This window comes from Bos indicus x Bos taurus, chromosome 12 (assembly GCF_003369695.1).
Source record: "Bos indicus x Bos taurus breed Angus x Brahman F1 hybrid chromosome 12, Bos_hybrid_MaternalHap_v2.0, whole genome shotgun sequence".
In the NCBI taxonomy this organism is placed as follows: Eukaryota; Metazoa; Chordata; class Mammalia; order Artiodactyla; family Bovidae; genus Bos; species Bos indicus x Bos taurus.
This window is the reverse complement of record NC_040087.1, coordinates 31,206,815-31,231,455: the sequence shown is the minus strand read 5'-3', so window position 1 is coordinate 31,231,455 and position 24,641 is coordinate 31,206,815. Positions and strand designations below refer to the sequence as shown.

General features: G+C 42.0%; 1 long non-coding RNA gene across 9 annotated transcripts; it reads right to left on the bottom strand.

Moving 5' to 3' along the window:
- Nucleotides 1-3,765: 3,765 nt before the first annotated feature.
- Nucleotides 3,766-24,616, bottom strand: LOC113902348. Of its 9 annotated transcripts, none has more exons than XR_003513789.1 (6): nucleotides 24,396-24,616; nucleotides 16,527-16,836; nucleotides 15,324-15,528; nucleotides 14,160-14,292; nucleotides 6,381-7,243; nucleotides 3,766-5,212 (listed from the first exon to the last, which is right to left on the bottom strand). It is a non-coding gene; the product is annotated as an uncharacterized LOC113902348 (long non-coding RNA). The 9 variants fall into 9 exon arrangements; XR_003513788.1 differs by having other exon boundaries at nucleotides 7,098-7,243; nucleotides 24,396-24,578; XR_003513792.1 differs by lacking the exon at nucleotides 6,381-7,243 and having other exon boundaries at nucleotides 24,396-24,544.
- Between the last annotated feature and the right edge of the window lie 25 nt (nucleotides 24,617-24,641).

Sequence of the window (24,641 nt, the reverse complement as noted above, 5' to 3'; positions counted from 1 at the left end):
AGAGGGGCTGAGGGGGTGGGCAGGTCCTTGCCAGACCCCGTGTCGGGGTGACTCAGGGTCAGAGATCGGGCACCAGGAGCTCGCATCCTGCTAGGTGCACAAGTGGGGCACCTAGCCGGGCATCCACGGAGCTAAAGGGTTAAACTTGAGACAGTCCTCATTCAAACAACATTCGTTTTACCTTTCACAGGACAGGTGTTTCCCTCCCCAAATCATACCCATTCCCACAATCACCTAGCACTTCTTCACAGTTACGGAGAAGTGAATGCAACTTGTTCTTACCTTTTTGTGAGACAGTCCTCTCCCCAGTCCTCCTCAGCTTCTGAGCTAAGAGTTGAAGATGCTGGTGTCAAACGACAGAATCACATACCATCATTCTGCAGTGACTGAAGATTCATTGTCCACATGTGATGCTACGTTTCCCCCACAGAATCAAATGAGAAATGTATTCAAAATCATATTATTAATATGAGTAATCTCATAAGCTCATTATGAGTACATTTATTCCAAGTGATAAGTGAAAGTGGATACCTCTTTATATGGTGTCTAGACAAGCATGCCTGATGTTTCGGAAGCACTTGTTGAATGAAAAGTGTCTCAATGATTGTAGCTAAATGTCTCCTTCAATGCCATTGGCTAGAATAAGCTGAAAATTATTCTGTTAATCATACCTGTCATTTATAATCCAAGCTATTGCTGTTTTTACACTATAAGACAAACATTATCAAGTCTGTGAACCTAGTTTAACCCGTCAAATTGTTTCTGGCTAGCTTTTAGCGGTGGGGGTGGGGGTTGCAGAGGAAACGGGCAGGTGATAGAGATGCCTGGGGCTTTGGCTTTGGGGAGACCGTCTGCCTGGGCTTATGTCCAAGTTGTCGTTCAGTCGCTCAGTCATATCTCAGTCCATGACTCTTCGACCCCATGGACTGTAGCACACCAGATTTGCCTGTCCTGCACCATCTCCTGAAGTTGGCTCAGACTCATGTCCATCAAGTCAGTGATGCCATCCAACCATCTCATCCTCGGTCTCCCCCTTCTCCTCCTGCCCTCAATCCTTCCCAGCATCAAGGTCTTTTCCAATGAGTCAGCTCTTCGAGTGAGGTGGCCAAAGGATTGGAGCTTCAGCTTCAGCATCAGTCCTTCCAGTGAATATTCAGGGTTAATGTAAGTATGTCCAAGTAAAGAGCCATAAGTAAAATCTTGAGTTGTCCAGCCCAGGGAGCAAGGAAAGGGCCTGAGGTCGGTGGTGCTATGGACTGAGGCAGGCAGCTGAGGACGGGCAGCCAAGTTGGAGGCCTGTAGTCCTTCCTGCTCACAAACCCCCAGGTCATGACACTTACACAGGTGAGGGTAGCTGGCACCACTTCCTCGCGTGGAATGCAAGGACAGCTAAGTTCTCTGGTGATTTTGTTCAAGGGAGAGTCAAAGGTGACAGAGCTAATAATGACCATGTGACTAAGGATCATAGGAGGAAGGCATGATGGACCCTGACAGGCAAGACCACTTGTGACCCAACCCCCACCTCCATATGTTGAAACCTAATCCCCAAGATGATGGTATGAGGAGGTGGGGCCTTTGGGAGGTGATTAGGTCTTGAGGGTATGGCAACCCACTTCAATTTTCTTGCCTGGAGAATCCCCATGGATAGAGGAGCCTCGTGGGCTATGATCCATAGGATTGCAAAAAGTAGGATACAACTGAAGTGACTTAGCATGCACACATGTGGGTCATGAGGAGGGACCCCTCCTAAACAAGATTCATGCCCTTATAAAAGAGACCCTGGAGAGCCCTCTTGCCTTCCACCATGTGAGGACACAGCAAGAAGGTGCCAGCTATGAACCAGGAAGTGGACTCTCACCAGACACTGAATCAGACGGAGCCTTGATCTTGGACTTCTCGGCCTCTAGCACCGGGAGAAAGAAACGTCTATTGTTTATAAGCCATCCAGCCAATGGTAGTTGTGATAGCAGCCTGAATGGGTAAGACAACCCCTTTCACAGGTAAAAAGGTCTTTGTGTGTGGTGGGTAAAGATGGAAGTGGCAGCTGAACCCTTCAGTACATACCCTTGCTCTGTTTTATTTATAATAAATAAATAAATGAGCACTGGATACTGACTGTGCACCGGGCACTCTTCTAAATGCTTGGCTCAGGCTAACATGTTTATTCGTGATGACCCTGAACCTGGTCACTCACCCGCGGAGGTGAAGCTGGGCTGTGGATGCTTTACAGCCGGGCCAGCCTGTGCCCAGGCCCTGCGTGGCACTGTGCTGAGGGTCAGCAGTGCCGGGTTGCAGCGTGCTTCTCGCCCTCTGGCTCTAATCACCTCTGTAACCACCTGACTATCTGTTTACTCCTTCAGCACCATGTCCTCCAAGATGGCCAAGACTAGCTGTGTGACACTCCCCACCGTCTCCAGGACCAAACATGATACCTGGCACATTGTAGGCCTTAGAAAACGAATGGCTGGCTTCAAGGATCTGTTCTATTCATCTGTCATATACGTGGAACTGAGCTGAAAACGGGAACAGTCTTAGAATTCATCTTGTTTGGTTGAAATGAATACATTCCAAGTATATGAGACATTTTTAAAGTCTAAAATCATCTAAAAACTCTGGTTTTGCAAAACAGCAATATGAGATATCATCTATTAAAAATGTACTCTTTTCTAGGTAGTTATGTTAAGTATGTGGCATGCACTTTCTCATTTAATTCTTATCACAACTCCATAAAGTAGATACTATGTCTATTTTTCTTTTTGTTGCCATTTCAAAATTTAAAATTGTGGTCTGTACTAGAATTGGGTTCACTGTAACTGGGTTAATTGGTTCAGGACACATTGTCGTTCCAGGCTTGGCGCTCTTCTGCTCATCTTTTATTCATTTATTCATATTTTAAATAACAAAATAAACTTGCCAATGAACCTACCACCCAACCCAAGAACCAAAACATGAACTGTAACTTGTGTCCCTCTCTGTGCTCCTCCCAATCCATTCTCTTGCCTGCCCCACACACAACCCCACTATCCCGATTTTTGCATTTCCTTGTTTTTTTCCATTGTACGCCCAAATGCTTGATTGCTCAGCTTTCCTTAGATTTGGACTTGATGCAAAGGGTGGCAGGCTTTTGTTCACCAAGCATCACATTCCTTAGGTTCATCCATGCTTTCACAAGTGGCTGAGCTTCATTCATTTTCCTGGCTGTGTGATTTTTTTCCATACATACTTCCGTTGACTGGCATTTCTGTTGCTTTTCCTTTCTTTGCTTTTATGAAGGGGTGTTTCTCTTGGGTATGATGTCGATTTTACAGAGGAAGAAGTGGAGGCACAGAGAAGTTAAAGAACTCACCAAAGACCTCCCAGCCAGTAAGTGGCTGAATCAGTATCTGAACCTAGATCTTTAGCTCTAAAGCATGTTCTACAGCTTCTATCGGCCTTCCCACGAGAAAGATAACAGTAGGTAAAGGGTACATTTTCCTTCCTCATTTTACCCCACCCTCACTTTGTCTATAGGAGAAGAAAAACTTGTACGTTGACTTAATTAGCCTTTCAAATAAAATCATTTACCCTCTTGAATCCAGCAGTTATCCACTCCTCCCCATTTCAAAAAAAAATTGTTGGGTACAATATTTATCTCAGAGATGTCATGTCCAAATAGTTTGGCTTTACACCTTACAATCCCTTTAGCTCTTGGTTTGGGGCCTAAATTCCCTTTACGACAGAATCAATTGCACATGCCTGTATGTATTGTGTGTGTGTGTGTGTGTGTTTTTTCCCATCAGAAGTTTTAAAGAAGAAAATGGTGGCAAAATAAAGTAAAATGTTCACTTCTACAGTCTGCTGTTATGTATCTAGAGGCACCTCTTCAGGTTAAAAATAGGTTTTACATGGCAGACAGCTCAGTAAAATAAAAGTTGATCATATAAACTACAGACCACAATTTTAAAACACAAATGATTTTGCTTCCGGTGAAGAAATTTTCCAAAGAGAATGCTTAGTTATTTGGAATTTAGAAAAAAAAAAAAAAGGAATGAATACAGTATGTTTGCATTTATCCAGTTTGCTCTTTGAAAAAAATAGACGCTGCTGTACTTCGGACACTGAACAAGGTAAACCTTGACTTGGTGGAAATGTTACCTGTGGACCAGACTGAGGTCTGGTTTCTAAAAGGTCATGCTCTGGCTTCAGAAACCTCACTGGCCCCTGTGCCATCACCCTTGCATTCCTTACGACAGACCGTGCTGTGGACAACCCATTTCCTTAACAGCTATTTCTCATGTCTGTTTGCAACCTAGGGCATGGGAATTTGAGGTAATTTGAGGGAATAAGAACACAGATGTTCTTACTATTGCTTAAAAATATGAAACAAAAAATGTTTACACTCATATAACAACTGGACATAAAGTTTAGAAAACAGAAGGAAAAAAAACCTAACATATTCTCACCATCCTCAGTCAAACTCCTGCCATTGTTGTTTTTCCCTTTCTTCCTGGCCTGTGTGTGCACACATCGTCTATAGGGAAAAAAGGGATGTGTCTACAATTCCCTGTGCTGCAGATCTTGAGACAAAGTAGTCATGCAAAGGTGGTTTATTTGAGGAGTGCAGACAATACCACTGGGGGCATGGGGGAATCCATACAGTGAAGGAGAGAAGCCAAGAAAGAGCACCTTTATCAAGCAATAGAAGCTTAATCCCCAAGGAAATTTGGGAACACAATGCTAAACATGCAGCTCAAAGGGGTACTGGAGGTAGGGTACTTGTACATCGACTGCCCATGGCCACTGCTTAAGGACTGGTGTGGGGTGGAAAAGAGGAGGTAATCTCAAGTGTGTGTATGACCATAATTGGGGGTGCTTGGGGAAGAGCTCCCCAATTCAGAGATGTTCAGCCTGGTGGCTGGAAATTGGCTAGAATAACTGAAAACCCTTAAGAGACATGGGTGGACCCAGAGTGTCTCCTCTATGGCTTTGTTCATTTGACATTCATTATGACACTTACCTAGACTTCCTTGTTGCTACAGTCTTATACCCTTATGAGATTAGTTTTCACATAACATTTCATAATGGAATCATAGTCTACTCCTCTGATAGAGGATATTTACATTGCTTCAAAATGGAACAGGTGAGGGACTTCCCTGGGGGTCTCTGGCAGTCCAGTAGTTAAGATGCTGAGTTTCCAGTGTAGAGGGCATGAGTTCCATCCTTGGTCAGGGAACTAAGATCCCATGTGCAGTGCAGCAAAAAAAAACAAAAAAGGAAGAAAGAAAAGAAAAATGGAACAAGTGAGTTGGCAACAAGTAGCTAACTTATTTCTGTCCAAGCTCTCAAAGCTGAAGCTGTGTACCAGAGGAAATATGTGTTCTTAAAGAAACTGAAAATTCTCTGGTCAAACAAGACAAGTAGAATACCTCAGATGAAGACAGCTGAGAGAATCACGACCAAGTAGCCCAGTGGCACATGCTCTAAATCAGATGTACTGTTATTTAGAGTGACTCTTTAATTTTTGGTGTTCTTGTGATAGCTGTACTTTGTTCTTTAAGTTGTCTAAGGTCTATAAATTTCGTATAAGAACACACTGTACTGGGGCCGTGATAGTTGGGAAACAAGCTATTAAATCATCTGGTACCGGCAAGTAACACTAAAACGAGAGACCTAGATTTGGCTGTGGTTGGCCCCCAAGTAGATGCACCATCTTGGGGCAGCCACGCGTATCTCAGTGTCTCACCTGAAAGTCAAGGTGTGTGGTAAACACTGTTTGAAGCTTCTCCTATAGTCATTACCACCCTCCCCCTTCTTTACTAGCACTGCTCCGATTTTCTGTAGATACCAGGTGGAGAGGCCCTGTTCTTGGGGTAAGCAGTCCTGACACAACCCCAGGGGAAAGTCCTGATTGGCTGGAGCCACCTCTAGTAATTCATTTCTCCTCAGCCACATTCTCACTTTCCCAACTTCCTCTGAAGTTAGAAAAGTGATAGTCATTCAGTCATGTCTGACATTTTGCGACCCCATGGATCCTCTGTTCATGGGACCTCCTAGGCAAGAATACTGGAGAGGGTTGCCATTCCCTTCTCCAGGGGATCTTCCCAATCCAGGGATTGAACCCATGTCTCCTGCATTGTAGGCAGATTCTCTATCATCTGAGTCATGGGGGAAATTAGGAAAAGGCCAAGTTAAAAAAAAAAATTAAATCACACATGACGTAACATTTTCCATATGCCCCTCTTTAAGTACTTCATGTATATTTCAACATTTAATTCTCACAACCACCCTGGGGCTAAGCATACTATTACCACCCCATTTACCAAGGAGGAAACTGTGCCTCAGAGAAGCCAAGTGAATTTCCCAGGATCACATGACTGGTAAGTCTTGGAGCGAAGACTTACCCTGGCTCATCTCCAAGATCAGTGCCCCTTTGTCATATGAGGAATATCCAGGTTTGTCTTTAGGTAACCAGGAGTCCATCCAGATATGTACCTAATTAGCAAAGGCTGTCCTGTGGAGACACTGGCTTCCTGCACCACGTTCCTCACCACTGAGAAGTCCCACAGGAGTCTCACCTCCCAGCTTTGAAGGATCAAAATTCGTAGTTTCTCATAGAGGCCTCACAACTGATTATGAACATCAAAGTCATATTATTGAAAGGGAGGAACGCTTAATCCTCTTTCCCCCACTCTATTAAGGTTAGGTTGCGTGGGTTAGACTGCTGGCAGAACTGCCTTCTCTCTAGTTCTTCCCTCTGTCTCACAGGAAAGTGCAAGTGCATGTGTGCACTCACATGCACACACACAGAGACACACACACACACACCGGGCACCTTATCAGTGGTGCTTCAGGACACTCTTCTTCTCTCTCTATGCTCTTTCCTCAACTTCCTACTTGGAGAAACCTCCTCAAACCTCATCTCAACCTGCTCTCAGATCTTGAGGTCACCGACTTGTACTTTTTCTTCAGGTTTTCGGTTGACTCTCACTTGTTGGTCCATGACGGACCACAATCCTTCATGTGAGAAGGATGGGGTCTTTTTAAAGAGTCCTTATTTTCTGTCTTAGCAGCTGGCTGACACCACTCCCAAGTCCACAGGGTCTTTAGGTCCCAGTTACCTTGACCCCGACCTCCAAAGGAGCAACTTTGGTTGGAGCATCAAAGACTCAGGCAGTAACTTTAACTATCGGTTGTCAGCAACATGAGGCTTTCCAGCAAGCACCGGTCATTCTTCATCCTAGGTCCAGGTCATCAAACCATGGTCCTGGAGGATAAGACTTGAGGTTATATTTAAAGAACCATCCTTGATTCTCTTTGATAAGAGTGGCCACAACACTGGTTATAGGAAAACATTGTCTCGGAGTTCAAATTGGAGAAGGCTGTATTACAGAAACTGTAACCCTTCAGCTTAATCTGCCCAGGACACAGCCAAGAGCATTCAGAGAATAAGTTCAGGAAAAAGCCCTAAGAGTCATCATGAATTCACGAAGAACAAATCAGGCCAGGCTGACCTTGCGTTCACTCGAGAGGACTGGTAAATGAGGAAAGCAAGTCTTTAGCCTCACTCCCAATACAATCAGTGGAAGGAGGGTGGTAGAGGTATAAGTTGACCCCTAGGGGTTAGACATATACTCAGTCTATATTAACCTGTTCTCTGCCTCTTGAAATATAAAAGAGAAAACTTTAAACTGGGCAATTGTTACATCTGAATACTCGGAGGGCTGTTTGTGTAGAAAAGGATTAGATTTCCAAGGGCAGAACCAGGAGCAGTGTGTGCAAACTGCAGGGAGGCAGTCCTGTGCACCACACGGGGAAATACCAGCACACGCTTAGAGCAGAGCTTCTTAAACTGAGTCATGCATAGACCCTAATACAGAAAAGAACATTCTTCAAATCCCCAGGGTTTATAAGTATTTTTCTATAATGTCTCTCTTCTTTTTATTGAAGTGTAGTTGATTTACAATGTTAGTTTCAGATGTACAACATAGTACATCTGTTGTACATCTGAGAAAGGATAGGCTGATATTTGATATTTGATTAAAAAATTGATATTTTTATAGATTATACTTCATTTAGTTATTACAAAAGAAGGGGCTGTGCTTGTGGGTTAGATCACTGGCAGAACTAAAACAATTCTCTGTGCTGTACAATGTATTCTTGTTGTTTATCTACTTTATATGTAGTAGTTTGTATCACTTAATCTCATATGCTTATCTTGCCCCTTCTTCCCCTCTCTTTCCCCATTAGTAACCACTAGTTCACTCTCTGTATTTGTGAGTGTTTGGGTATATACATTTACTTTTTAGTTTCCACATATAAGCCATAACATAGAGTACTTGCCTTTCCCTGACTTATTTCACTAAACATTATACTCCCTAGGTCCATTCACGTTGTTGCAAATGGCAGAATTTCATTCTCTTTTTAAATGGTTAAGTAACATTTCATTGTAGATACAAACATACCACGTCTTCTTCATTCATCTGTTGATGGAAACTTAGGATGCTTCCATATCTTGGCTACTATAAACAGTGCTGCTATGAACACTGGGGAGCATATATCTTTTCAAATTAAGTGTTTTCATTTTCTTTAGGTATATACCCAGGAATGAAATCGCTGGATCATATAGTAGTTCTATTTTTTTTGAGGCACTCCCTTACTATCTTCCATAGTGGCTGCACCAATTTACATTCCCACCAACAGTATACAAATGTTCCTGTTTCTCCACATCCTTGCCAATGTTTGTTATTTGCACTCTTTTTGATGACAGATACTCTGACAGGTGTGAGGTGGTATCTTATTGTGGTTTTGATTTGCATTTCCCTGGTGACCGGCAATATTGAGCATTTTTTCATGTGGCTGTTGGCCATCTGTATGTCTTCTTTGGAAAAACATTTATACAGGTCTTCTGCCTGCTTTTTAATTAGATTGTTTTTTTGATATTGAGTTGGATGAGGTGTTCATATATTTTTGGTATTAACCTCTTAACAGTCATAGCACTTGCAGGTATTTTCTCTATGAAAGCTAAAGTCACTCAGTCGTGTCCGACCCTGTGACCCCATGGACTATATAGTCCACGGAATTCTCCAGGCCAGAACACTGGAGTGGATAGCCTTTCCCTTCTCCAGGTGATCTTTCCAATCCAGGGATCAAACCCAGGTCTCCCACATTGCAGGCAGATTCTTTATCAGCTGAGCCACAGGGAAGTCCAAGAATATTGGAGTGGGTAGCCTATCCTTTTGGAGAAGGCAATGGCACCCCACTCCAATACTCTTGCCTGGAAAATCCCATGGACGGAGGAGCCTGGTAGGCTGCAGTCCATGGGGTCTCGAAGAGTCGGAACGACTGAGCGACTTCACTTTCACTTTTCACTTTCATGCATTGGAGAAGGAAATGGCAACCCACTCCAATGTTCTTGCCTGGAGAATCCCAGGGACAGAGGAGCCTGGTGGGCTGCCGTCTATGGGGTTGCACAGAGTCGGACATGACTGAAGTGACTTAGCAGCAGCAGCAGCAGCAGCCTATCCTTTCTCCAGCGGATCTTCCCGACCCAGGAATTGAAGCAGCATCTCCTGCATTGCAAGCAGATTCTTCACCAGTTGAGCCACCAGAAAAGCTATTTTCTCTATATTATGGGCATACAACTAGTTTAAGTCCTTATACTTACAAACAAATTTACAAATTAAATTAATGAACTACATTTACAAATGTATAAATTAAATGCAAAAAAACTACAATGTCAACAATATTGCAATATCCTTATTTTAATTTGAGAGATGATGTTGTTTGCTGAAACAAAATCACCCTTCAGGACATGAATATGGTACCAGTGATGGTTTTTATCTTGGAGGTGTAGGCCACTCATAATTTGCAATGATTCAAACAAAACTTATTTCTTTTTCTGAACCACAGACAAACCTCCGTTAGTGAGGCATGCTGTCACTTTTCTTCACTAAAATTAACGACACTTGTTGCCTGTTCAGTCCAGGTCTGTTCTTTACTTATTAGTCCCAAAGAAAGTTGAACTAGTCTCATAAAACATAAACAGAAGTACTACTGAAAATATCTCTGGTGGTCCTCAGGTGAGGTCTATCAGCTCAGTAAAAAGTGATCCTTGAATTTGTCAAACACCCTAGGCTTCAAGGAGGGATGGATTGGGAGTCTGGGATTAGCAGATGCAAACTATTATATGTAGAACAGATAAACAACAAGGTCCTACTGTATAGCACAGGGAACTACAGTCAATATCCTATGATAAACCCAATGGAAAAGAATATGAAAAAAATGTGTATATATGTATGCTGCTGCTGCTGCTAAGTCGCTTCAGTTGTGTCCGACTCTATGCAACCTCATAGATGGCAGCCCACCAGGCTCTGCCGTCCCTCGGATTCTCCAGGCAAGAACACTGGGGTGGGTTGCCATTTCCTTCTCCAATGCATGAAAGTGGAAAGGGAAAGTGAAGTCGCTCAGTCATATCCGACTCTTAGTGACCCCATGGACTATAGCCTACCAGGCTCCTCCGTCCATGGGATTTTCCAGGCAGGAGTACTGGAGTGGGGTGCCATTGCCTTCTCCGTATATATGTATAACTGAATCATATCACTGTAGAGCAGAAATTAACGCACTGTAAATCAACTATACCTCAATAAAATAAATTAAAAAACAAAACCTCTAGAATGTATAACACAAAGAACAAACCCTAGTAGAAAGTATGGACTTTAATTAATAATAATGCACTGATGTTGGCTCAACAAATGAATGTGCTACACTAATGTAAGATATTAGTCATATGCAAACTGGAGGTGGAGGAGTCAGGGGGTATAGGGTATGTCTATACTTTTCACTCAATTTCCCTGTAAACCTAAAACTGATCATAAACAGAAAGTTTACTAAGTAGAAAAAAATGGTCACTGTAGCATGTTTACATATTCATTCTCTTTCAGTTGTTGTCTAAATGAAAAGACAAAAATTTGCACATCTCATTTAGAATTCATAGCCCTCCAAAAATATGTTTGCATGTTCCAGGCTCCTCACCATGGTTCAAGGAGTGCTAAAATCAGGGGTTCGGGAATGGAGTGAGGTATTCTGAAAAGCCATTAGAACTCTTTTCTTCAAAGTGTCCCAGAAAATGTCTTGAAGGTTGTCTTTCAAAGATGTTCTTCTGGGGATATTTGTTTTTGGAGAGAGGTTAGAACACATGATCTCTAATTCCAAGATTATATAATTTTAGTTTTTATGAAGATGTAACCCTCAATTAATTTGCTTTTAGTTCTATTTTTCACAGACTGCAGTGGCCCAATGCCAGAACAATAATGTGCTTGAACTTCTGGCTTTCTAAGTCTTTCTCCTAATTCCCACAAGCCTGTCCAAATAGCAACAATTTCATCTAGGCCAACCAATTGTCAATTTTCGGTCCTGGGAAAGAATAACTAATAAACCCCACTTCATTCCAGCAAACCCAGATCACATTCCTTTCTGATGGCTTATCGCATTCCACTCTGAGCTGAGTTCCATAGTTCTAGCTGCACTTGACATCTTTGGGCAATGCTCTTCCTAACTTTTCTCTTAGAGAAACCCTAGAAAACCTTTATATTCGTTATTCCCTATGGAAAATATTTCCTTCCAGAAATCTGAGGCTAGATTTATAGAGGACTCCTGTAATTCTAAACATAAACACGTTATTGAATTCACATGTGTACTTCTTTGTTTAGTTTTAGCAAACAGCAATGGCACATTACAAGCTGGAACATCTTGGGCATTGAGAAAGTAAAAAAAACCTTCTGCAACGTGTTCACTGGATCTGAATATTCAATTTTTTCAACTGGGGTAGAATAGTTTTCCATTTGAAAGTAAGTAAGAGGGATCCTAGTCATAAGCATGGGTGTCTAAGGGAGGAGTAGACACCCACGATTTCTGGCTCCTGTCTATCTCTCTCTCCTGTCGCATTACATCAGACTGCTCACACTTCTGATGTGATTTCCAGCAAAGATGGCTGGCTGAGGCACGGCTTTTCAATGCCACCTACTGTCTGCCCCAAGAACTGCATTAACATCTCAGACGTCCTGGTCCAGAATCCATGATGGATTCAACCCTCCCAATTGCAGCAAGAGATGTATTGGAATAAAAAGAAAGAATAAAATGGAAGAGGAAGTGAACAGTCAAAGATTCTGGGGAATAAGCCTGAAAAATGAGGCGGCAAGGAAAACCTGTCTCTATTTTGCTATTTCCAAAAGGGAACCCTTATTTATAAAAGGTTACAATCAAACTCAAATAGGGGTGAGTGATGTTTCCAGTGTAGTAAGATCTAGTAATTACTCTCAAGTTGAATTAAAAGCAGTCATTTGATAATGTACCCATTGAAGGATGAAAAACATCCTTCTTTTAATATTGCTATCCCAGTGTGTTCCCTGTCTGAAAGCTATCACAAGGTATTTTTGAACGCAGTAACAAGTTAAAAGAAAGACAAAACATGCCTCCCTAAAGTGTTGAGACTCTTCTTTTTTCACTTGAGTGGTAATTATTTTTTCTCATACTTTCACCAGTTTCAGGAAAGGGTGGGTTAGAGTCAGGGGCTTCCTGAAACTTTTTAGAACAAAAATTCTAATTCAGTGTGTTCAGAGGGGCCCCGTGAGAATCGTGTTTTGGAACATACCGACCCCATGTGGTATTATCTTTGCCAACTTTGCAGTTTCGTGTGAGATTTATTTTTAATCTTTAACAAAGCATGCCTGTGTTTATCTTAACTTACGAAAAAAGCGTAATCGTTTAAAACAAAACTTTTAAAAATAATTAAATATACAATGAATGCTGAAACATAAAAGTCAGACAGAATGTTACCTTAACAAGAAAGAGCTTCCTAAAGATCAAAGGATTGCTGTTTGTTTTATTTGCTTAAGTAACCAGTACTTTCACTTTAAGGGATTCAGTGGCTATTTGAAGGAGGCTAGGAGGTCTCCATTGCCCAACCCCCACCAAGATAAAGGCTTCCCACCCCTCACATTGAGAGCTGGGAACTTTACTTATTGACACTAAAAATATATTCTTCGTGTTTAGAATGGAATGCTGAGATTTGATTGAAGACAATACATGAATCAAGTGAATGGCATTTGGGGGGCATGTCTTTCAATCTTATTTAGAGGTTTTGGGGAAAGACCATCTTTTGAGCTTGCCTTGTGTGTGTGTGTGTGTGGCCATATGTCATCATTATAGCACTGAGGAGGTGCTCTATGACCATCCTGGAATGCAGTGCTTCCAAGTGCAATGCACCTCTTATATTGTTGATTTTAATGCTAGCTTCAATAAAGGAGGGAAGAAATGGGCTGTAGAGCATGTCTTTTTTTTCCTCTAAGTACCTTCAGATTTGGGTTTTCAGTCAGTGATACTAGCTAAGTCATTTGTGGACTGACATGTGAGAACAGGATGAGATGGAAATACATTCAGTTCACTTGGTGGTGGCCTGTAAGAGGTGGGTTTGTGTAATGGTGGTCCCTCCTTCTATGAGGCCTCTGTAATCAGCCAAAGCAACCTTAGATAGTGCAATATCCGGTTGTTCCCAGTCTGCTATCAGGTGAGCACTATAAATGCTGCATAAATACCACTTAAAGAGAAATGATAGTTCATTTGTCTCCTATGTGTCCCCTCCAAACAGTTTCAAAATCTTTGCTACTTTTTATGAAAACTTTCAACCAATACTTATTTTGCATGTGGCTAGATTGTGATTTCTGGGGTTTTTTAAAGGGCACTGTGGCTGAATTTTCTACTCAGGAAGTATAGCAAAATGCTGAGCTTGAGCTCTAGAACCTGACAAACTGATTTTGTCACTGACTTATGACAGTCAGTGCAGTGAAAGTTTCTAAGTCTTAATTTGCTCATTTGCAAAATGGCAATTATTAATAATGTTTAATTTGAAAGGTTTGAACACAGGTAGAGGTCTCAACACAGGGTCTGGCATTCTGTGGGAACTGTTTTAAGGAAGGATATGTATCCAAGACCCTAAATCAATTACCAGAAGCCAAGTCAATTACCAGAAGGTTGAGGGAATCTCACACCATCTTTTTTTTTATTTTTGCTTTTTGGCCACGCCATTCAGTCAACCAGGGATCAAACCCACACCGGTTGCAGGGGAAGAAGAGTCTTAACCACTGGATCGCCAGGGAAGTTCCCCACACCACCCCTCTTTTCACCTTGGTTCCTTTCTGCTACCATCTCACGGAATGATCTGGAGGTTCTTCTCAGTAGGATGTTCCTCAGCAGGCAGTCCACAGGCTCATGCTGTGAGGGTGGAAGGAAGAAGGTCCTGAAGCAAAGACAGTGACCCTGATAAATGCAGACAGGACAGAATATTCATGCTGAAGAGGGTTTTTTGGTTGTTGTTGGTTCAATCATTCTTCAGAACCCTACACAAGATTGAATTTAATTGCAGTGTGCAACAACTATCCCAGGACTCCAGGAAATCTTACAGAAAACAAATCCTCTCACGGTTGGGAGAGCCATAATGCAAATACTCCAAACATCAGATACTCCCCAAATCATGGTTTAGGAATGCACTGAATCAGCAAATTACTTTGTTTTGCTTAGTTTACTTTAATGGGCAGCAGTATGGCAGAATGGTGAAGTGAGGAAGCGCGGTTGTTACAGTATTAGAAATTATTTCATGGTATTGTTACCAACAACTGCTTGATTGTTGGTTGACACCTAATAGCTACAAACCCATTAGAACTGGAAAGGTAGATCGTATGTATGAGAGATAATAAAAGCAAGTTTTAAAAGTACTGAAGACAGGGCAGGGGGCTAGTACTTTTAAAAGGGAGAAAATAAGACTCATTATTTGGGGTAGGCTAATTGTTACATCAGGTTTCCAAGAGAGTTGTTTTGGTTTGCAGAAAGACTTGAGCTTGGATCCTATAAAATAAAGGCTTTTATTTAAGTTTCCAAATGACTGAATAAGTGATTTTCTAAATCCTTCATTTCATCCACAGCAGGATGAACATGAATACTTGGACTGAGTCCATGGTGCTTTTCCTAATGTTGATCTCACAGCTCCTTTTCAATTCTGGATTCAGAGAAGTTCTAGCCTGAGTGTGGCTGGCTCAATGAAGTTAGATGGCTCTGTGGGCCCTGCCCTATCTCTGCTGGAATGTTTTTATAATCACATCCTCAACTGCAAAATTACTGATGAGTAGACACTTGTAGCCCCAATCCCGTAACTCTACCACAAAAATAGAATTTCAGACTCTTTCAATATAAACATTATCTAGAGCAAACTATATCTAGGTCTTCCCTGACAAGTTACATGATTCAGTGCTTTGTTTCTATAAACTAAAGTTAGAAACTCAAGAATGACTCACTTTTCTTTTTTGCATGCATCTAAGTGAACAAGGAAGTCACACTGCTTCTGGTGTTGCTTTCTTTACAAGGAAAAAAAAAACTTGCTCCTTCTCGAGCATCCTTTTTAGGTCAGCAATTTTGAAGTGCAGGACTTATTGGTGTCCAAGCGGAAAGGGCTGATGCTCTGATTTATCACGACTCCCTCCGAGTGGAGTTCTTCCATGGCTGGAGAAAGGAAAACATTTGTTGTACTAATACTGAATGTGCTTCCTGTGTAAAATAACCTTTAACTCTGTGGAGATCCCCCATTTTAATGACTGGGATATAGTAGAAATAGAAGGAAATCCAAATGCCCCAGTAGCAGCCACTCTCCTCCCCGGTAGGTCAGGCTGCAACCCTCTGAGGGACACAGATGGTTGCCTGGGAAGCATTCAAGGCTTCTCTTTCTCCTGTTTTAAGATATGACCATTTTGATTGTTTAAAAATGTGTGCGACATTCTGACCCTTTAAGGAGCCTGGGCTATGTCAATCAGGGGGAATGAGGTGGGTAGACTGGGGAATTCTGGCATTTACACATTTGTTGTGGGGATGGGAGGGACTCTTGTCAACTGGAGAACCAGCTCTCAAACCCAAGCCAGACTGCAGCTTCTTGCATCTCCCTATCTTCATGATACAAATATGACTGAGTCTATTCAGTCTACCTTAGTTCTACTGCTCAGGGTGACTGCTCTGAGCACTGAAACGATTCTTCCTACATAGAACCTGAAATGCGATTCCCTACACTGAATGAGGTGAAAATGGGAGTAATCAACTAAAGAAACAAGCTTTTCAAGCATATTTGAGTTTTTGCAGTGAAGTTGTTCTTTAGTTGCTAAGTTGTCTGACTCTTTGCAACCCCATGGACTATAGCTCACCAGGCTCCTCTGTCCATGGAAATTCCCAGGCAAGAATACCAGAGTGGATTGCCATTTCCTTCTCCAGAGGATCTTCCCAGACCAGGGATCGAACCTGCATCTCCTGCACCTGCAGGCAGATTTTTTTACCACCGAGCCACCACGGAAGCCCTTTGTAGTACAGTAGAGCCCAGCTCTTTAGGAGCTGTGAGAAAATGTCTATGTGATAGGGAAGAGAGGTTAAACACACACTTTCGGAGCTTCCCCAGATTGTAGGCTCTGTGTGTCCTCGTGCAGCACAAGATCACGTTCTGTCCTAGAAAGCCACACCTGAATAATGCAGTCGGCATTCTTAGAATGCATTTAGCAGTGGATGAATAGGAGCGCTTTCCACAGGTCAATCAATGGCCTCTCTGCTTCTGGCTGGCTTGCAGATTGCTCCTTCTTAAAATATGTCTTCTTTTTAAAAGACAGCCGAGTTGGTTGGAAGACAGAAGAGTAAAGAGAATCAGCTGTGTTGATCTCTCTATCATTCTCTATCTCACTCTCTCCTTCCTCTTCTTTCCTGCTTACACTTGCAATTCCTTCAGGCCAGATCTTCTGATTAACCTTGATTTTCATTTCTTTTGCCTCCTTCTTCCTAAGAAGGAATGATATACCTCAAACATAATGACTCAAGAAGCATGTATGTCTCATATGTCTTTGATTGCATTTCTGGTTCCTAAGAATTAACTTAGGAACCAGAGTTCAGTTCAGTTCAGTTGCTCAGTCATGTCTGACTCTTTGCAACCTTACCGTCGGCAGCACGCCAGGCTTCCCTTGTGGTACTTGTCCAGCTAAGTCTGACAAGCTATGGCGTAGTAGAAGAAACACTGTCTGGTACTTTTAGTAGGTATTTGATATTAGTTTGTCTTTTTAAAAATTGATCTGTAGGTCAGCTACAGGTTTTTGATTAAAAATAAAATTCTTAAATCAAATTTATCAATATTTTCAAAGACAAATAGACTTCTTCACACACATGATTCAATATGACCAGTAGTTGTTTGAAATGGTACAGAGCACTTACTCTGTTACAGTGCTTGCTGCACTTCACAGAGAAATAAAGGATCATGTTTCTATTAAGATTAATTTTGGATGCAACTGAGTACCTGACTAAAGAATAAACATTAAGCAAAAAGGCCAATTATTTTCTTCCTATACATGAAGCCTGGTGGTGGTGGTGGTGATTTAGTGACCAAGTCGTGTCTGACTCTTGCATCCCCATAGACTGTAGCCTGCCAGGCTCTTCTGTCCATGGGATTTCCCAGGCAAGAATACTGTAGTGGGTTGCCATTTCCTTCTCTAGGCATGAAGCCTAGAAGTTGGCAATTCAGTGCTCAGTGAGGTTATTAAGGACTTAGATTCTTTCTCTTCTACTTCTCCATTTTCATGTTTGTAATCTCACGATTTCAAGATGATTCTCACAGGACCACCTCTCTTAACTGTGTTCAAATGAGGTGGTGGCTGAGGAAGGAAGGACAAGTCAGGTAAATATGACTTTTTTTAGGAGTGCCGTCCCTGTTTGAGCAAACTCCAGGAGACCGTGAAGGACAGGGAACCCCAGCATGCTGCAATCCATGAGGCTGCAAAGAGTTGGACATGACTTAGTGACTGAACAACGACAACAACTCCCGTTTTATCACAGAAATATGCCCAACAAATTCAAGACATGATAAATAAAAAAGCACAATCATACCAAGGTACTTTGTGGTCAAAGATGAAAAAAAATCTTAAAAGCAGTCAGAGGGAGAAATAGATTAATCACAGAGGAAAAACAGACTTTGGGCACACTTATCAAAAGCAACATGGATTTCAGAAAGCACTGGAATAGCACCTTCAAAATGCAGAGAGAAAGTAACTGACATTTTCTATAACCAACAAACTATCTTTCAAGAATGATGGCGGAATAAAAACATTTTCCGACAGACTACAAAATGAGTGTTAACTATCACTCAGAGAAACTTCTGAGTGATATACTTAAGGATGAAGAAAACTCATAGCAGAAAGAAGGTGAGAGATCCTCAATAGTGAAGAAAATGATGAATACATGGATAAATCTATAAAATCACTGTGTTAAACAACAATGACACCTTAATTATAGGGTTTGGAAATAATATAGAATCAAATTGCTAGTAGAAAAAAAATGGCATATAAGTAGGAAGCAGGTAATAGGAATAAGGCATTCAAAGGTCTGTACTTTGTTCAAGAGGGTAAAACACTGACTAACTGAAGACATTAATTACACATTTGATTAGTTACACACGTTACTAAATTACACATACACACTATGTACATTAAAATTCTAGGACATCCCACAAAATATTAAAAAAAGGTAGTAAGTGCTGAACTAATAAAGGGAAAAAACAGAGTTAAGAGAAAAAATTAAAAAATGAAGCTTAATCTAAGAAAAATTCAAGGAGATTTAAAAAAATACAGAAAAAGTAAGAGTTAACAGAATTCATAACATAAGATAGCGGAGATGGAATACAAGCTGAAAGACTACTACAGTGTTCCTAAAGTAAGATGAAAGCTCCCAAAAGATGGTGAATGAGATTTACAGACGAAAAAGCTGAAAAAGATAAGGAGAGGCACATGTGCAAACAAGTGCAACAATGTGCTACAGCTGCAGTCAAACAAGCATGTGAATGTCACGGAGCACAAAGGATCCCTTCTGCCCGAAGCGGGGAGAATGGGGCGGTGGAGCAAGTCAGGCAAGACTTCACAGAGGAGGTGATGCTGACCTGAGATGGTGCAACAGAGCATGCCAGAAAGAGGGGAGAGCAAGAATAAAAGTGCAGGGGCATGAAAGCAATGACATTTTCAGAGAATTCCAAGTAATTTAATATGACTGAAGTAAAGGATTTAAGAATGAGGTTAGCAGTCAGATCACAGAAGGCCTGTTTGCCATTGGACAGAGTCTGGAATTAATCCTGGAGGCCAGGAATGAGAAGCAAGTGAAGCGCTTTGAGGAGGGAAGTCACAGATTTGAATTTTAGGACACAAAACGTCTTTGACAGCAGCAGAGAAGATGGTCTGGAATAAGACAAGGAGTTCTTCTTGTGGCTCAGGCAACGGGTAATTATTTGTTAACTATCATACCCTATTTCTCATGAGATTTCACTGTGGTATTTGAGAAATAATACTTTCCTTTCTCACTGACATAAAGACGTCTTAAGTAGGATGATAAACAGGTCTTTTTTTCCCCTCTAATGTGTAAACTTAGTTGTACACTCTAATAAATGGAGTGAGGCTGAATAGCCTTTGGCATCAATCCCAGAGACTAAAACAGTGAGAAAACAACAAAACATGGGACATAATATCTATCCATAAATCCAATTGTATGGTTAGGTCTATGGCACATTTTAAGAGTTATGATTTCCCTGGCAAAGTACCAAAAAAACGTACCTTCAAAAATTACTCAGAACAGCCACTTGGCATCCAACCACACTGTCAGAATGAAAAATGTTGAGTAAAGAGCCTACGTGTAATTCCCCATTCTTGAAGAAGTAAAGGAAGGGTGTTTTCTAAGGCTTCAGAATGACATATTTTATTAAATAATAACATGGGTCATGAAAAAAGCCAAGAGGAAACTTCCCAGCTCACGTAGAAAATGGAGTCACTTTTATTTTCTTTAAAACGATAAACATATTCTGTCTTATAAGAGAATGTCTCAGAGCCAATGTGTTCACAGTGGTTAACTCTGTTCTCTATTCCCTTTTTTCCCCCTTATATTGTTTTCTAATTTTCTACAATGAGCATGCATTGCTTCTAGAAGGAAAGAGAGTCAAATAAACCAGTCATACAATCAGAGTGACTTAGGCTGTCTTTTTCAGCTTTTAGATTCTAAATCAGCTTTTAGATTCCAAATAAGATTAATATAAACTGCTTCTGAGATAATCTTCTAGTGTGCTTTGAATATATGCAAATTTTCCCTCAAATTTTTGTCCTTAGGGAGTAAATTTTCCAATTTTCAAAAATATTAAAACATCCCCTCTCAGTTATTCATGACAGTGGAGGGGAACACTGACACTACTATCCAAAAACAGCATCTAAACAGAAAACATTAGGCATATAGGCATAATATATCAGGCTTTGTAAGGCACTGTACAATGTTTGTTGGCAGATATATCTTCTGAATTAAAGTTTTTAGTTACTATTAAAATGATTCTATGCTCCTACATGTAGACTGGCAAATGAAGGGTAAAAGAAATGGGTCTAAAATTTAAAATTCTTTGCATATAGCCTACCAGCTGTATGCTCCACAGGCAAATGAATAGACTCCCCATGCTGAAAATATAAACTGTTTCCTAAAAATACAGACCCGGGGCTTCACAGATGGCTCAGAGGTAAAGAATCTGCCTGCAACGCAGGAGATTGATTCCTGGCTCAGAAGATCCCCTGGAAGAGGGCATGGCAACCCACTCCAGTATTCTTGCCTGGCAAACAGCATGGACAAAGGAGGCTGCTGGGCTACAGTCCACAGGGTCGCAGAGTCAGACACGACTGAGTGACTGACCACACATACACCCAAGGTAAAAATTCAAAAAGTAAAGGGGAACTTCCTTGGTGGTCCAGTGGTTGGGACTCTGTGCCTCCGATGCAGGGGGCACAGGTTTGATCCCTGGTCAGGGAGCTAAGATCCCACGTGCCTCACAACACAGCCAGAACAAACATGGAATGCAAACTTCAGTTGTGGAAGTTTGCATTGCACCTGGACTCCAAAGAGTCCACTCTAGTATTATCAAAACCCAGCTTTTCACAAGCAGAGGACACTCTTTAAAAATAGCTCTAACTGAAATCATAGCAAAATATTTCAGAAGAAATATGAAACACCCACCTCTGAGGGTTAAAGAGAAGGGTCTGTCAAATAAACTTGATGTAACATACTCCTTCATCTCTTTAACACTTACAAAGGGACTTGCAAAGAAAGATGTGTAAATAGGATTTATCTTAAATTAAGCACACTGAACCTTTCCCAACACTGTCAGAATTCAGACAGTTTAAAGAGGAGATGGAGGTACTCTTTATAATCTGGAGGTTATTTTATGGTCCTCTGAAACATAATAACTTTCTTCTTAGTTGAAATTTGTACCATCCTTGCCAATTTCAGGGGAGCAATTTCTGAAATTTATACTTAATACAACAGTTCTAAGTTTACCTTAGATGTTTACCAAGGGAACACTTCTTGCAAAGATGGGCACAATAAAGGACAGAAATGGTATGGACCTAACAGAAGCAGAAGATATTAAGAAGAGGTGGCAAGAATACACAGAACTATACAAAAAAGATCTTCACAACTCAGATAATCACGATGGTGTGATCACTCACCTACAGCCAGACATCCTGGAATGCAAAGTCAAGTGGGCCTTAGGAAGCATCACTATGTACAAAGCTAGTGAAGGTGATGGAATCCAGTGGAGCTATTTCAAATCCTAAAAGATGATGCTGTCAAAGTGCTGCACTCAAGATGCCAGCAAATTTGGAAAACTCAGCAGTGGCCACAGGACTGGAAAAGGTCACTTTTCATTTCAATCTCTAAGAAAGGCAATGCTAAAGAATGCTCAAACTACCACACAATTGCACTCATCTCAGACACTAGCAAAGTAATGCTCAAAATTCTCCAAGCCAGGCTTCAACAGTATATGAACCGTGAATTTCCAGATGTTCAAGCTGGATTTAGAAAAGGCAGAGGAAACAGAGATCAAATTGCCAACATCCATTGGATCATCGAAAGAGCAAGAGAGTTCCAGAAATACCTCTACTTCTGCTTTACTGACTATGTCAAAGCCTTTGACAGTATGGACTGCAACGAACTCTGGATTAAAGAGATGGGAGTACCAGACCACCTGACCTGCCTCCTGAGAAATGTGTATGCAGGTCAAGAAGCAACAGTTAGAACTGGACATGGAACAACAGACTTGTTCTAAATCGGGAAAGGAGTACATCAAGGCTGTATACTGTCACTCTGCCTATTTAACTTATATGTAGAATACATCATGAGAAACGCTGAGCTGGATGAAGCAAAGCTGGAATCAAGATTGCCAGGAGAAGTATCAAAAACCTCCGATATACAGATGACACCACCCTTATGGCAGAAAGTGAAGAACTAAAGAGCCTCTTGATGAAAGTGAAAGAGAGTGAAAAAGTTGGCTTAAAACTCAACATTCAGAAAACTAAGATCATGGCATCTGGTCCCATCACTTCATGGCAAATAGGTGGGGAAACAATGGAAACAGTGACAGACTTTATTTTGGGGGGCTCCAAAATCTGCAGATGGTAACTGCAGCCATGAAATTAAAAGATGCTTGCTCCTTGGAAGGACAGTTATGACCAACCTAGACAGCATATTAAAAAGTAGACACATTACTTTGCCAATAAAGGTCCATGTAGTCAAAGGTATGGTTTTACCAGTAGTCATGTATGGATGTGAGAATTGGACAATAAAGAAAGCTGAGTGCTGAAGAATTGATGCTTTTGAACTGTGGTATTGGAGAAGACTTTTAAGAGTCCCTTGGATTGCAAGGAGATAAAACCAGTCCATCCTATTCATCAGAAGGACTGATGCTGAAGCTGAAACTCCAATCCTTTGGCCACCTGATGCAAAGAGCTGACTCATTTGAAAAGACCCTGATGCTGGGAAAGATTGAGGGCAGGAGAAGGGGACGACAGAGGATGAGATAGTTAGATGGCATCACCGACTCAATAGACATGAGTTTAAGTAAACTTCGGGAGTTGGTGATGGACAGGGAGGCCTGGCGTGCTGTGGTCCATGGGGTCCCAAAGAGTCGGACACGACTGAGCAACTGAAGTTTTACTTACCTTGAAGAAAATATGTTTTAACTTTTTCCATGAATTGCTTTCCCTCCTTTCTCTCTCAGACAACGAAGAGCTCACTCTTCTACCTTAAATGCTGAGGGAAAACATCGCTATGCCATCAAGCCTTGCACCAGCCTCTCTCCAAATCCCCCCATTCTGATTTCAAAGCTCAAAAGAATCCTCCTGGCTAAGAAGTGTCCAGAGAGGCTGGGAAGGAGAAAGGCTAAGCAGGCCCAGCCAGAATTTGCAGCTGGAGGCGATGAGAAGGCTGGGCACAACACACACATACACACACACTGTGGCTCCTGATGTCAGCTGATGTCAGAATTGTAGAGACTGTGGTAGGATGGCAGTTTTTGTTAAGGACAGTCCTGAGGGAAGGGGCGTAATTGGGACCAGCCAAGGATTTAGGGTCTTGGCTTATAGTGCTGAGCTTTCAGGTTGGGCTCCGGGTGCAGAAGGGTGCTTCTGGAAAATTCTCCAAACCTACTTCCAGCCTACTTCCCAACCATATTAGTCAGTCTTACCTCTTAGGCACAAGTATCCATTTATGCATTCTTCCCCTCCACTTTTCATTTAATAAACATTAGTGGGTGCGTTCTACAATGCAGATACGATAATTTGTAAGACATGGCCCCTGATTGTAGGAGTCTGTGGGAAACAGTATGGGTGCTAGAGATTATGGTAAAGTGTGTATAGGCTACGTAAGGGCAGAAAGGAGAGAAACTGACATCTCCACACAGGTACTCCTCTGCTATTGTGGCCCTGAAAACGTGCAACCAAACTTTCCTGGTCCGCTGCAACCAAGACTTCCTGGTACCTTTTACTCTGCTCCAAGTTATCTGCACATCTTAGCGCTGGCTGAAACCTAGCTTTCTCACAAATGATGCCACTGTCCTCAAAAGCTGAGCCAGTGGTGTCTGCTCTTTCTTCCACTTGGCCACAAGAGAACCCAAGAATACTGGAGTGGGTAGCCTATCTCTTCTCCAGCGGATCTTCCCGACCCAGAAAGTGAACCGGGGTCTCCTGCATTGCAGGCGAATTTTTAAAAGCTGAGCTACCAGGGAAGCCCCAATAAAAGCCCTCAATTATACTTAACTTAGCTGTCACCCTGGCCACCGCCAAGAGCTCCTCTATTGCTGTAGCGCAGGACCCACACCAGCCGGTTCATTTCTCTATTTCTAGCCTCAGCCCAGGGTTCTAAACAGGACGTCGATACGTGACTTAAATTAAAAAAGAAGCTAAAGAAACTGGGAAAACCTTTGGGTTCAAGGCTTGCTGCAGGCTAGTCACTCATCCCACCTGGGCCTTGCTTATCCTTATGGAAAAAAATGTCATATTTACCTCAGAGATTTTGTACTGACGGGGCCACGCACCTGGCAAAGCACACTGCCCCTCCCCCGGCGGTCGGGGTTGCTGACGAGGAGAGCAGAGGCCCGAGCCCCCCCCTTCCCAACCTCCGCCAGCCCACATCCCTCACAGCGCCCTTGGCCCCAGGTCCCTCGGGACCTCAAGCGTGGGAGCCCCGGCCCTGCGCGGCTCCCTCCCGGCGCCCCGCGCCCTCCTTCCTTCCTTCGCCCGGACGGACGC